General features: G+C 43.9%; 1 long non-coding RNA gene across 1 annotated transcript in view; it reads right to left on the minus strand.

The window, feature by feature from the left end:
- The window catches only part of LOC310679615, a 33945-nt gene extending 23993 nt beyond the window's left edge, over positions 1-9952 (minus strand). The window contains exon 1 of the long non-coding RNA XR_014512402.1: positions 9853-9952. This is a non-coding gene — a long non-coding RNA (uncharacterized lncRNA). The remainder of the gene's footprint in view (positions 1-9852) is intronic.
- Between the last annotated feature and the right edge of the window lie 759 nt (positions 9953-10711).

The following is a 10711-nucleotide window of genomic DNA, read 5'->3' on the forward strand; positions in this document are numbered from 1 at the left end:
CTGACAGCCAAAAGAGCAGGAGCTAAGCAGCATACAGATAAACAGACCTGCCTGAAAACTCAGGAGAGCAGTCCAGCTCTGGAGAGGAGCATATGCTTTTCATGCACCTTGGCACGAGGAACCAGATGCACAAATATAAGACGGGGGACACCTGGCTTACCAGCAGTACATTTGAAAAGGAGGATCTAGGGGTCTTAGCAGACCACAAGCTTAACATGTGTCAACAGTGTGACGCAGCGGGGGGTGGGATCTAATGTTATTCTAGGCTGCATCAACTGAAGTATAGTGTCCAAATCAGGGAAAGTAGCAGTACCACGCTATTCTGCCTTGGTCAGATCACACCTGGGACTCAGCTACATTAGTAAAGAAAAAAGTGTTTTACATGCGCTGTAACACTGTGACACCAGATGGCTCTGTAGGGTTCCATCTTTTCCCAACGTAATTTCCCACTTTGAAGTTTACAATGCGTTTTCCTGAAATGCTTTTTTGATGGGTCTAGTTCAAGCCCTGGAATACTATGTCCAATTCTGGGCACCACAAACCACTTAAGAAGGAAGTTGACAACCAATATGATCCAAGGGTCTGGAAACGAAGCCTTAAGGGGAGCGCTTGAAGGAGCTGGGTATGTTTAGCCTGGAAAAGAGGAGACTGAGAGGAGATAGGATAGTCATCTTCAAAGGGCTGAAGGGCTGTCACATGGAAGAGGGAACAAGCTTGTTTTCTTGCTCTGAAAGGGTAGGACTCGATTCAACGGCTTCAAGTTACAAGAAGGGAGATTCCGAAGAGCATTCTGGTCAACAAGAGCTGGTCAACAGTGGAACGGTCTCCTTTGGGAGGTTGTGGACTCTTCTTCCTTGGAGGTTTTTAAGCAGAGGTTGCCTGGCCATCTGTCATGGATTCTTTAGTCGAGATTTCTACATTGCAAGGGCTTGCCCTGCAACTCTGCAACTCTATGATTTCCAGAGGGGTTGTTATAAAGCCCCTGGAGGTTATCAAGATGAAACTCCAGCCTTAAGTATGTTGTATGTATCTGAGCAAATGTGGGGTCAATTACAGAAGTGTGAGCACCCACCTTCTTAGTGTTAGATTGCTATGGCACCTTTCCTAAGTGGCGAGAAGTTCTGGGGGCTCAGCGCTTTCCAGGATTGGTTTCATTTTAAAGGAGGTCGCAGGAGGCGTATGGCACTTTGGAATATATGAGATTTGTTTACAGATATGCAGGTTGAGCAAAGGAGGAAGCAAACAAGCTTACCTACTCCAGAAAGCAAAATCCACTGCCCAACTCAGCTTTCCAGAGAGACACCCTTGCATCTCTACAAGCTGCTTGCTTGCAGACCCTTCTACACTCAGCTCAGTTCTCTTCCTGGGCCCCTTCCCCCTCGAGGATCATCTTGTCCAACCCCCTGCAATTCAGGAATATCAGCTAAAGCATCCATGGGAGATGGCCATCTAACCTCTGCTTTACCTCAGTACATTTATCTTCATACATGTTACTTGGGCTGGAAAAATGTGTTTGGAGCATTTGGAACTGCATTCAGAGAAATGTGACTTTCAAATGATGGCAACATTTTAGTTCACACACAGTTCCATAAATTGCAAATTATATAAGTTCACCATTAAATGCAAACTGAAACCCATCCCTATTCACAACACAATCGAAGAAGGCCCTTTTCAATTTTCCCCCTGATACATTCATACCTTGGTTGTTGCGACTTGAATGTTTTGGTTCCCAAAAGCCACAAACCCAAAAGTGAGTGTTCCGGTTTGCAAACGTTCTTTGGAACCTGATGTCCAATGAATGCAGCTTACACAGCTTCCGATTAGTGCATGAAGCTCCTGCAGCCAATCAAAGTGGCACCTGGGTTTTTGAACTTTTAAAGAAATTGAACGGACTTCTATAACGGATTCTGTTTGAGAACCAAGGTTCAACTGTATTTACCAATTCCTTAGGCTGCGTGTGTACATAAAGCTGAAGAAAAGCACTTTCATTTTCCCAGATTCATTCTCCCTTTGACCTCCTTACACAGACATAGGCAAACTTGACCCTCCAGATGTTTTGGGACTACAACTCCCATCATCCCTAGCTAACAGGACCAGTGGTCAAGGATGATGGGAGTTGTAGTCCCAAACATCTGGAGGGCCAAGTTTGCCTATGCCTGTCCTTATACTTCAAACTTTCCCTGCGACTCCCAGCAGCAGCCTCGGGAGAAGCAGAAAGTGTCAACCAACAGCAAAGGAACTCATTTGCAGCTAAGACTTTGTGTGGGCATTTCGGGGAGCAGGGAAAAGAACTCAAAATGCCACAAAAGGCATCTAGGCTTTAATACACCAGATTCATGTTAAGACATGGACAAGGCAACAGTTAAGTCTGAAACTACAACCACAACGAGTCACTGGTCAGAAGGAAAAATAAGCACAAACTCAAACCGTCACTGCAAATGCGATCATTGCAAAAATATTTGCAAAGCAAGAATTCCCGAACCCTGAAGGTACAAGCATATCGTTCTTCCATCAAAAGTTTGCTTAACTTCAGCTCAGGAAGTCAGAGTCCTTCCCTTTTCTCTCTTTTTCAAGATACGATCCAGAAAAAGTTACCTCTCATCCTCTACCTACTCAGTTAAGAGTTAGGCAGACTGCTCTGTACCTTAATGGTTTGGGCCTCACTGCGCATCTCTGTGGCTCTCCCCTGCGTTTCATTAGCTTATCACGCCGCAAACACTGTTCCTCATCCCTGTGTTCTTTTCTGCAGCTCGGCTGGTAAATTTAATGCTTATTGCCTAATCACATTCCTCTCAACAGGTGAGGAAGGATAAAACAGCTGGGGGAAAATGACAAAATATTGTGCACATTTTCTGGTACGTAAGCAAGCTGGTTCCCAACTTCACAGGCAGCTACTCCCAGCAGCTCCAAAACTGCAGAAAAAAGGGGGAGGCTTGACCAGAAGCAGTCAATTCCCAGGTAAAGGTTAGTGGGAACTAGTCAGCCCCAGGAACAAAAAACAGTTGTCCAAATGCCATGTTTTGTGCTCTTCCTTCAGAAAATTTGTTGCCATTGTTAGCACAGTAATTTGATTTATTATCTACTCTTCACCATAAGGGCCCACATAGGATCACAGCAGTTTAATACTACAAAATGAAAAACAGGAGAACTTCCAAGTATCCCTATTTTCCAGGGACAGTCCCGGATTTACAGAAGCAGTCCCAGTTTCTGATTTGATCCCGGAATGTCCCACTTTTCCTTAGGACGTCCCTATTTTCATTGGAGAAATGCTGACATTGTATGGAGTTATCCAAATCCCCGAGACATCTGAAGGCAGCCCTGTAGAGGGAAGTTTTTAAATTTTTTACATTTTTTAATATATGTTGGAAGCCACCCAGAGTGGCTTGGGGAACCCAGTCAGATGGATGGGGTATAAATAGTAAAATTATTATTGGTATGGAATAGGATGTCCCTATTTGTGACAGCAGCCATGAAATTAAAAGACGCCTGCTTCTTGGGAGAAAAGCAATGAAAAACCTAGACAGCATCTTAAAAAGCAGAGACATCACCTTGCCAACAATGGTCCGTTTAGTAAAAGCTATGGTTTTCCCAGTAGTGATGTATGGAAGTGAGAGCTGGACCATAAAGAAGGCCGATCGCCGAAGAATTGATGCTTTTGAATTATGGTGCTGGAGGAGACTTCTGAGAGTCCCATGGACTGCAAGAAGATCAAACCTATCCATTCTTAAGGAAATCAGCCCAGAGTGCTCACTGGAAGGACAGATCGTGAAGCTGAGGCTCCAATACTTTGGCCACCTCATGAGAAGAGAAGACTCCCTGGAAAAGACCCTGATGTTGGGAAAGATGGAGGGCACAAGGAGAAGGGGAGGACAGAGGACGAGATGGTTGGACAGTGTTCTCGAAGCTACCAGCATGAGTTTGACCAAACTGCGGGAGGCAGTGGAAGACAGAAGTGCCTGGCGTGCTCTGGTCCATGGGGTTACGAAGAGTCGGACAAGGCTAAACGACTAAACAACAACAATTTTCAGCAGAGAAATGTTGGAGGGTATGACAGTTTGGGACAAGAAAAGGGTGGGTCCAAATATCTCAGGTGTCAAAGCCCAACATAAAGAGGTGTGTCTTCAGAATATAATGCAAGTTGCACAATGAATATGGCAGAAGAGCCTCTCTGAGGTGGAAATTCCACAACTTAAGAGGCTGCCACAGAGGATGCCCTCTCCCGAGTTGTCACCTTCTGAAGTTCTGAGAGTTGTGGAACAATCAAGAGCAGCCCTCTCTGCTGATCTTGGCACCCAAGGGTGTCTGTAGGGAGGGAGGTGGTCTTCAAGATACTTTGAGCCTAAGTCATACAGGGGTTTCAGAAAACTAATGTGAGCATCTTGAATTGGGCCCCAAAACTGAAAATCAACATACCGTATTGGCCTGAATATAAGCCGCACTTTTTTCCCCAAATTCCTACCATGAAAAGTTAAAGTGTGGCTTAAATTCTCGACCTTACAAAAATTTACTTTTATGGTAAAACGGAATGGGTGCGATTGCCTTCAGAATTTTAAGGGAGCGGCTTATATATTGTCTTTTTTTCCTTTTCCCCCCTTGAATTTTGAAGGTGAAGCTTATATTCGGGTGTGGCTTATATTCGGGCCAATACGGTAGCTGCTTTAAAACAGGGCCTCTATGAGCTCTAAACATAACCCCAGCTAGTCATCTCGCTGCTGCGTTTTCGACTAGCTGAAATTCCAGGTACTTGCCTTCAAACCAATGGTCTGATTTTTTTATTGACCAGCTGTCTCTTTAGGAGGAAATAGTACGTATAAAGCTACTAGAACGCTATGCACAACAGAATCCTTGAATGCTTAAATCCTTGGGTGCTTAAAATCCAAAAATCCTTCATTAAACATGAAAACTTTCCTGCCTGAGACAGCTACACTAACCAGTGGATGGTTGGGAGCCATGCATCATGGGAGCTCAGCCCAAAGTCCCCTTCTCTACTCACTTTCCCTTGTTGCACTCTGCACATGCTCTGGGATACTCTTGGTCTGAGGCACCTTTTTGTGGATGGAACTTTGTGGAGGGAGAAGGGTGAGTGTTGCCTCGTATCTATATTTGTTTTGTGAGGAACCAATATGGATGTGGCGCCATAGTGGCAGCAGAAGGAAAAATTTGCAGTGTGCAGATATGTTGAGAGTGAGGCAGTTCCCAAGTCACAAGGGAGAGATATGAACAAGTTGAAAATCCTCACATCCTCATTTCTACACTATGCTGCGGGGTGGGTGGGTGAAGCAGTGGTGTAGATGCATATATACTGTGGAAGCACTTTGCAACCTCCCCAGGAGAGGTTTATGTTTTGGTGCAGTGAAAAAAAGAACATGCACCTGATTCACACCAGAATTGGGTGTTTGCTATTCTTAAAAAAAAAATGTGTAGTCTTTGACGGTAATGAATGAAGCGACCCTTGTCCCAAGACTGTTAGACAAGCTGCAGTTTCCAAACAGTTTCACCAAACAGCTGTGCGTTTTGTATGATGTAGCTAAACAGCTAGACACTTTTCTCCAAGGCTGCATCTGATAACATGTCTGGCCTGTGTGTCTTGAGGACATGAGCAAGGAAAAGTGATGGAGGGGGCAGCTTTTGGCTGTCTCTTGTGACTTCCTCCTGCACCAGCATTTCACTCGAACAGGTCTTCAAGCCATTTTTTGGAACAATTCATGTTTGGCGATTCCAGATGCCAAACATGCCTGAGGTTTCCAATGAAGAACATGCAATGTGGAAACCAAAACAGTGCAGACAAGCCACGGAGCTGTGATTAGTCATGGCTGCTTGACATATGTTCCCCACAGTGTATTTCTTAGTATTTAAAGAAAAAAATATTACATATTTTAAAATGTTCCTATGTTTGGATGCATGGATTTATTTACTATTTATTTCATAAAATTTATACACCCCTTGATTCTTAAAAAAAAAAAAAAAACGCAAAGCGATTTACAAAAAGAAAGAATCAGGAAATATGTAAAATAGATTAAAATGTACAGGAAGTTAAAATACTAAAACAGATTATAATTCACATCAGCGTTTCTAAGCATCTGGGTAGGCATAACAAGAATGTCCTTAGCGGGTACCAAAAATCTAGAATGGATTCAATTCTAGTTTAAAGATCAGAATTAAGGATATTTCATGTGGGATCAAGTTTTACAAAGCTGAGAATCGGCAAGGTAAGGTTGATGCCCCAAATCTGTTGACCCTCAGCGCTCTGGAGCAGATTTGGGGATGATGTAGGGGGCACATGGGGTAATGAGGGGAGGGGAAAGCCCCTTTGCACATGTGGAAATTGGTCCACTTGTTTAGTTAAATACCAACCTTGAGGAAAGCTCTAGCGAGTTGCTTTGTGCCTGTTTCTTGCTTACATCAGCAGTGGGCAGAATGACTTACAGATACGCCATTTTTATAAGCTTATAACGACCGGCACCCCTTTTTACCGCACACCTTAACCGTAGCAGCTCTCCTGCGCTTCTATAATCCGGTCTGCTAGCGAGGAAAAAATATTTTCATTCCCCCTCTCCCAAACTCTTGATCACAAACAAATGTTTAGTTTCTCTCTTCACCACTTGTAACCTCGTTCTTGCATTTTTCACCCCTAATAAGCGCTATTTCATGATGGCAGGCGAACACTTTTCCTCCTCCAACTTAGATCAATACCTGTCTGAAAGTATTTGTTCACCAAAGGGGTAAAGCTTTTGCTCCTTCTCCCCAATGAACTTTTGCTCTGCTCTTAACATTACCTGCTTGTTACCTTAGATTCCTCTCTGTCTATTTCCTGAATGCTACTTGCCTCCACAGGGATTGTTAGAGAGTTAAAGAAAGTAAGAGTGTGTGTGTGTGTGTGTGTGTGTGTGTGTGTGTGTGTGTGATGGGGGGGGGGGAGAGGGAGAGAATGAGAATGCCCAGCACATTCTTTCTGTGTCTAATTAAAGGATTCTGCCAGCTATGGAACAGAAAGACAAAATTAAGGTTTAATTTTACATTCCAGATACAAACCATGTTCCAGGGGTTGTTTACCAGCAGCGGAAAAGAAACTGGGAGGCACTGGTCAAATGGGGATAGGTTATACCAGCTGCTCATGTGTTTTGGACAGGAACAGGAAGATAAGCACAGTGGTACATTCTGCACAGTGATGTTTAGAAATTAAAGTAAGTGACTTGCTCCTGAAGTCACCTCTGTTCAAGAGCAGCCTTTGTGGAGCAGTAAAATTATTTGGATGTTCAAAGAGAGTGCAGAATTAAGAGACGATGCTCAATATAAACTGGGGTGGGTGGAGGGCAAGGTTAAATCGTTCTTCAGGGGCCTGTCAAAGCGCTGAGTTAGAAAGGGGCAATCCTGCCAATTTCCATTTCTCTCAGCTTCTCATTTTTTCCAATCTTCAATCCTGTTTTCCACATTTCCACAGCAATTTGAGGATTATTATAATATAGAAAAAAATCTAATCCTCATGAAAATTCATTAGCATTTTAGTGTTAACTTTTCCTAATAAACACATATTTTTAGGTGGTTTTGGCACTTGCCCCCCTAGTATAATGCATGTTTATATATGCTATTTTCACTAACAAGTGCACTTTAATGCACACTTTCTCCTCATATATGCATTTTTGAACACTCTGGTTGGAGAACTACTGCACATTTCAGAGAAAAATAGCTATGTTTGGTTCGAGAAGTGCAAGTTACCTTGTTCCTTATCAAGAGGCAAACAAAACTGAATTTTTCACCCATCCCTAGCACTGAGCAAAACCTTTAACCTTCGTCCCTGTTCCAATACTGAGCATACCGATGAAGATTATACCAAACACAACATTTTTTTTTTAAGACAGATGCCAGTTAATACCACATTAGGCTCCTCCACACAAGGAGAGATCTTTGTCACATCAGGATCCACCTTGCATGGAGGATTCCTATATATGTACATTTTTAATCTTACTTTTTATCAGAAAAGATTGACCAATCACATTGTAATATTTCAGAGCAGAGTACAGAAATGCCAAAAATAGGGAAGTTAAAATAACAACACAGCACATGAACAGTTCCCCACCCAGCGCAACTTTTCAGGTCCAGAGGCACATTTGGAAATCAAAGAAACTGTCACGAGCACCACAAAATACCCATTTAGCAACGGAAAAACTTGGAATTGTTGAGATACAACATCCCCAAATAGACTTCCACCTCCAAAGCAATTAAAGTGCAGCTTGGGGGGTGGGGAGAAGGAGAGCAGGAATCCCTGCTACACAAACAAACAAACAAACAAACAAACAAATAAACAAACATCCCCTTCATCTTAAAAGAAAAGTGTGAACATTGGGCAAGAAATGAAAGGGGCTCTGAGGGCACTGTCAACCCATGTAGAGCCACTTTGCACGGTCACAGAATTGGGGCTGGGGGATAGTTGGTGGGTCTTTGTGGCCTCCTCACACATTATTCTGATGTTTGAAAAGGGCTTGCCCGAATTCTCCTTCCGTCTCTTCACAAACTGCACACCTGACTCTCTTCACATAGACAAACTTTACCTCAGCCTCCTCCCCTTACCTGATGGTTGTGTTTTACCTTCCCCGAGCCTGTTCTGGGTTTAACCCACAATCCTCCGGAGCAGATTTGGGGAGAGTTCATGGTTGGGGAGAGGCAGGCGGAGAGGACTTTATCTCCTGCACAAATGGAAGCTCTATTGCTAATGGAACTGCTTAATTGGATGCCACCTTGAACTCTTTTTGCCCAGGCAGGCGCATTACGTGACCCATGAGAGCAACAAAATAAAAAGGCTGCACAATGGTGATAGGGTAAAACCAGGCCAAATCTTTGACGACAGCAGGCAGAGTGAGGGTTGGCATGGCATCGGGCCCCAGGATCAGTTCCTCATTCCACAAGGCCCATGTTGATGGAATGGATCCGCCCCAAACTCGTTCCATGGGAGTCGGCCAGCGTTGAACCTTGCCGGGGTGCAAGCCAAGCAAGTGAAGTCTCACTGGGCAACACGGGTGCAGATTCTTAACAGGCAGATATCCCAAGTTTGGGGGCGCAGTGGTCAATCTTCCCTTTAGCCCCCCCCCCAAATACTATGTTGATCCTGCCCAATGCCATTTCCACCACAGACCTACCACAGTCCAACTCCCACCAACCTGCCCCCACAGCCAACCCAAAAGACCCCAACAAAGATCTTCCAACCAAATGCCATTGCTACTTTACGACAACTGAACTCTGCGCAAGCAAAACAACTCTGAAATCTTAAACCTGACCAGGGGGTGGCAGATTACTACCCCCCCCCCAGTGCCAATCCAACAGACACCTCTGGCTTGGTGAGTTGCCACTGCGCCACATCCACCTTCTGTGGGGGCCCAAGCTCTCCTCCAATAGCGTCATTACAACCAAGACGACCAGGAGATGCACACTTCTAGGGGGCTTGCAAACCACCAAGCAATTTATTTATTTTTTAACGGCCAACTCTAAGTCAACAACACAAGCAGCCAGAAGCATTGAATGTGTTTGGAAAGCACTGGAATAAACTCAGCAGTTAATTCAGTTTATATTACTAATGATAGCATATAGCCTCCCATCAAATGTCACAGAAATAAACAACTATCTGACTTTTAGAAGGCATCTGAACGCAGCCCTGTTTAAGGAAGTTTTTAATGACTGTTGTTTTAATTTTTGGTTGGAAGCTGCCCAAAGTGGCTGGGGAAACCCAGCCAGATGGGTGGGGTGGAAATAAATTATTATTATCACCATCATCATCATCACTTCAGTGCTAGATGAACAATAAAAATTGGCCATCAACCGTCCTGCCCCACCCTGCCCTGCAATTGCTGGTTAACATACCAAGGAATAGAAGAGAAGTCCACCTGCAGGTCCTAAGACAAAATGGCTGTGAGCTCCAGGAGAATCAGCCTTCTTTATATAGGCTTTCCTCCTCCTCTTTGCAGCAAGGGCTCATGGGACAGCTTTTCCCCATGAACCCATTCTGCACAGGGAGAATACAGTAATTTCTTGCAATCTAGATTTTGGAAGGCTTAGTTTGGAAGCATTATAAGAACCCCTCGTTGGGGCAAATGTTGTAATTGTTGAACTGTTTCTTTAAATCTAAAGGTTCATCATTGTTTCACCCAATGTGTATACCTTTAAGGGGCCAGAGCAAGGGCCAGAGCAATAATGAGATCCAGCTTCACAGCTGTGAAGCATAGCAGGTGCTGCTGAGTTGCATTGATTAGGCTGTGCAGTATATAAGGAGCAGCGCCTAGCTCTGCCTTTTACCCTGGGGGATGGGTTGGTGGTTGGGTCGTGTTTGTTTGTAGATATATTTAGTGTATAAGGAGTTTTTGTTTTTCTTATTAAAACCTTGTTTGAGTTATTTTTGAGTCTCTTTTTTTTTTAATGCAAGGTCTCCCCAGCAAGCTCTCTGCAGCGTTACTACACTGCGAAAAGCCAACAGTAATAGCCCACCTACACTGGGGGGGGGGGAGAGGGGAGAGCTATTACCTTTCCTAAATAACACGGGATGGGTCAGATGGAAGTTTAAATAAAAATATAAGACATGCTAGATGTTTTCTTTCATGTGAGAATAAAAAAGAGGTGTGAGTTATTATGCTGAACTGCTAATGGAATGACTGCAATATAGAAATTCAAAGTAACGCTAAGGAGGTTCTTTTGTCAGTGCAAGCATTTCTGCTCTCCTGATAAA

The sequence above is a fragment of the Podarcis tiliguerta genome (assembly GCF_965153285.1).
Source record: "Podarcis tiliguerta genome assembly, chromosome: 6".
NCBI lineage: Eukaryota > Metazoa > Chordata > Lepidosauria > Squamata > Lacertidae > Podarcis > Podarcis tiliguerta.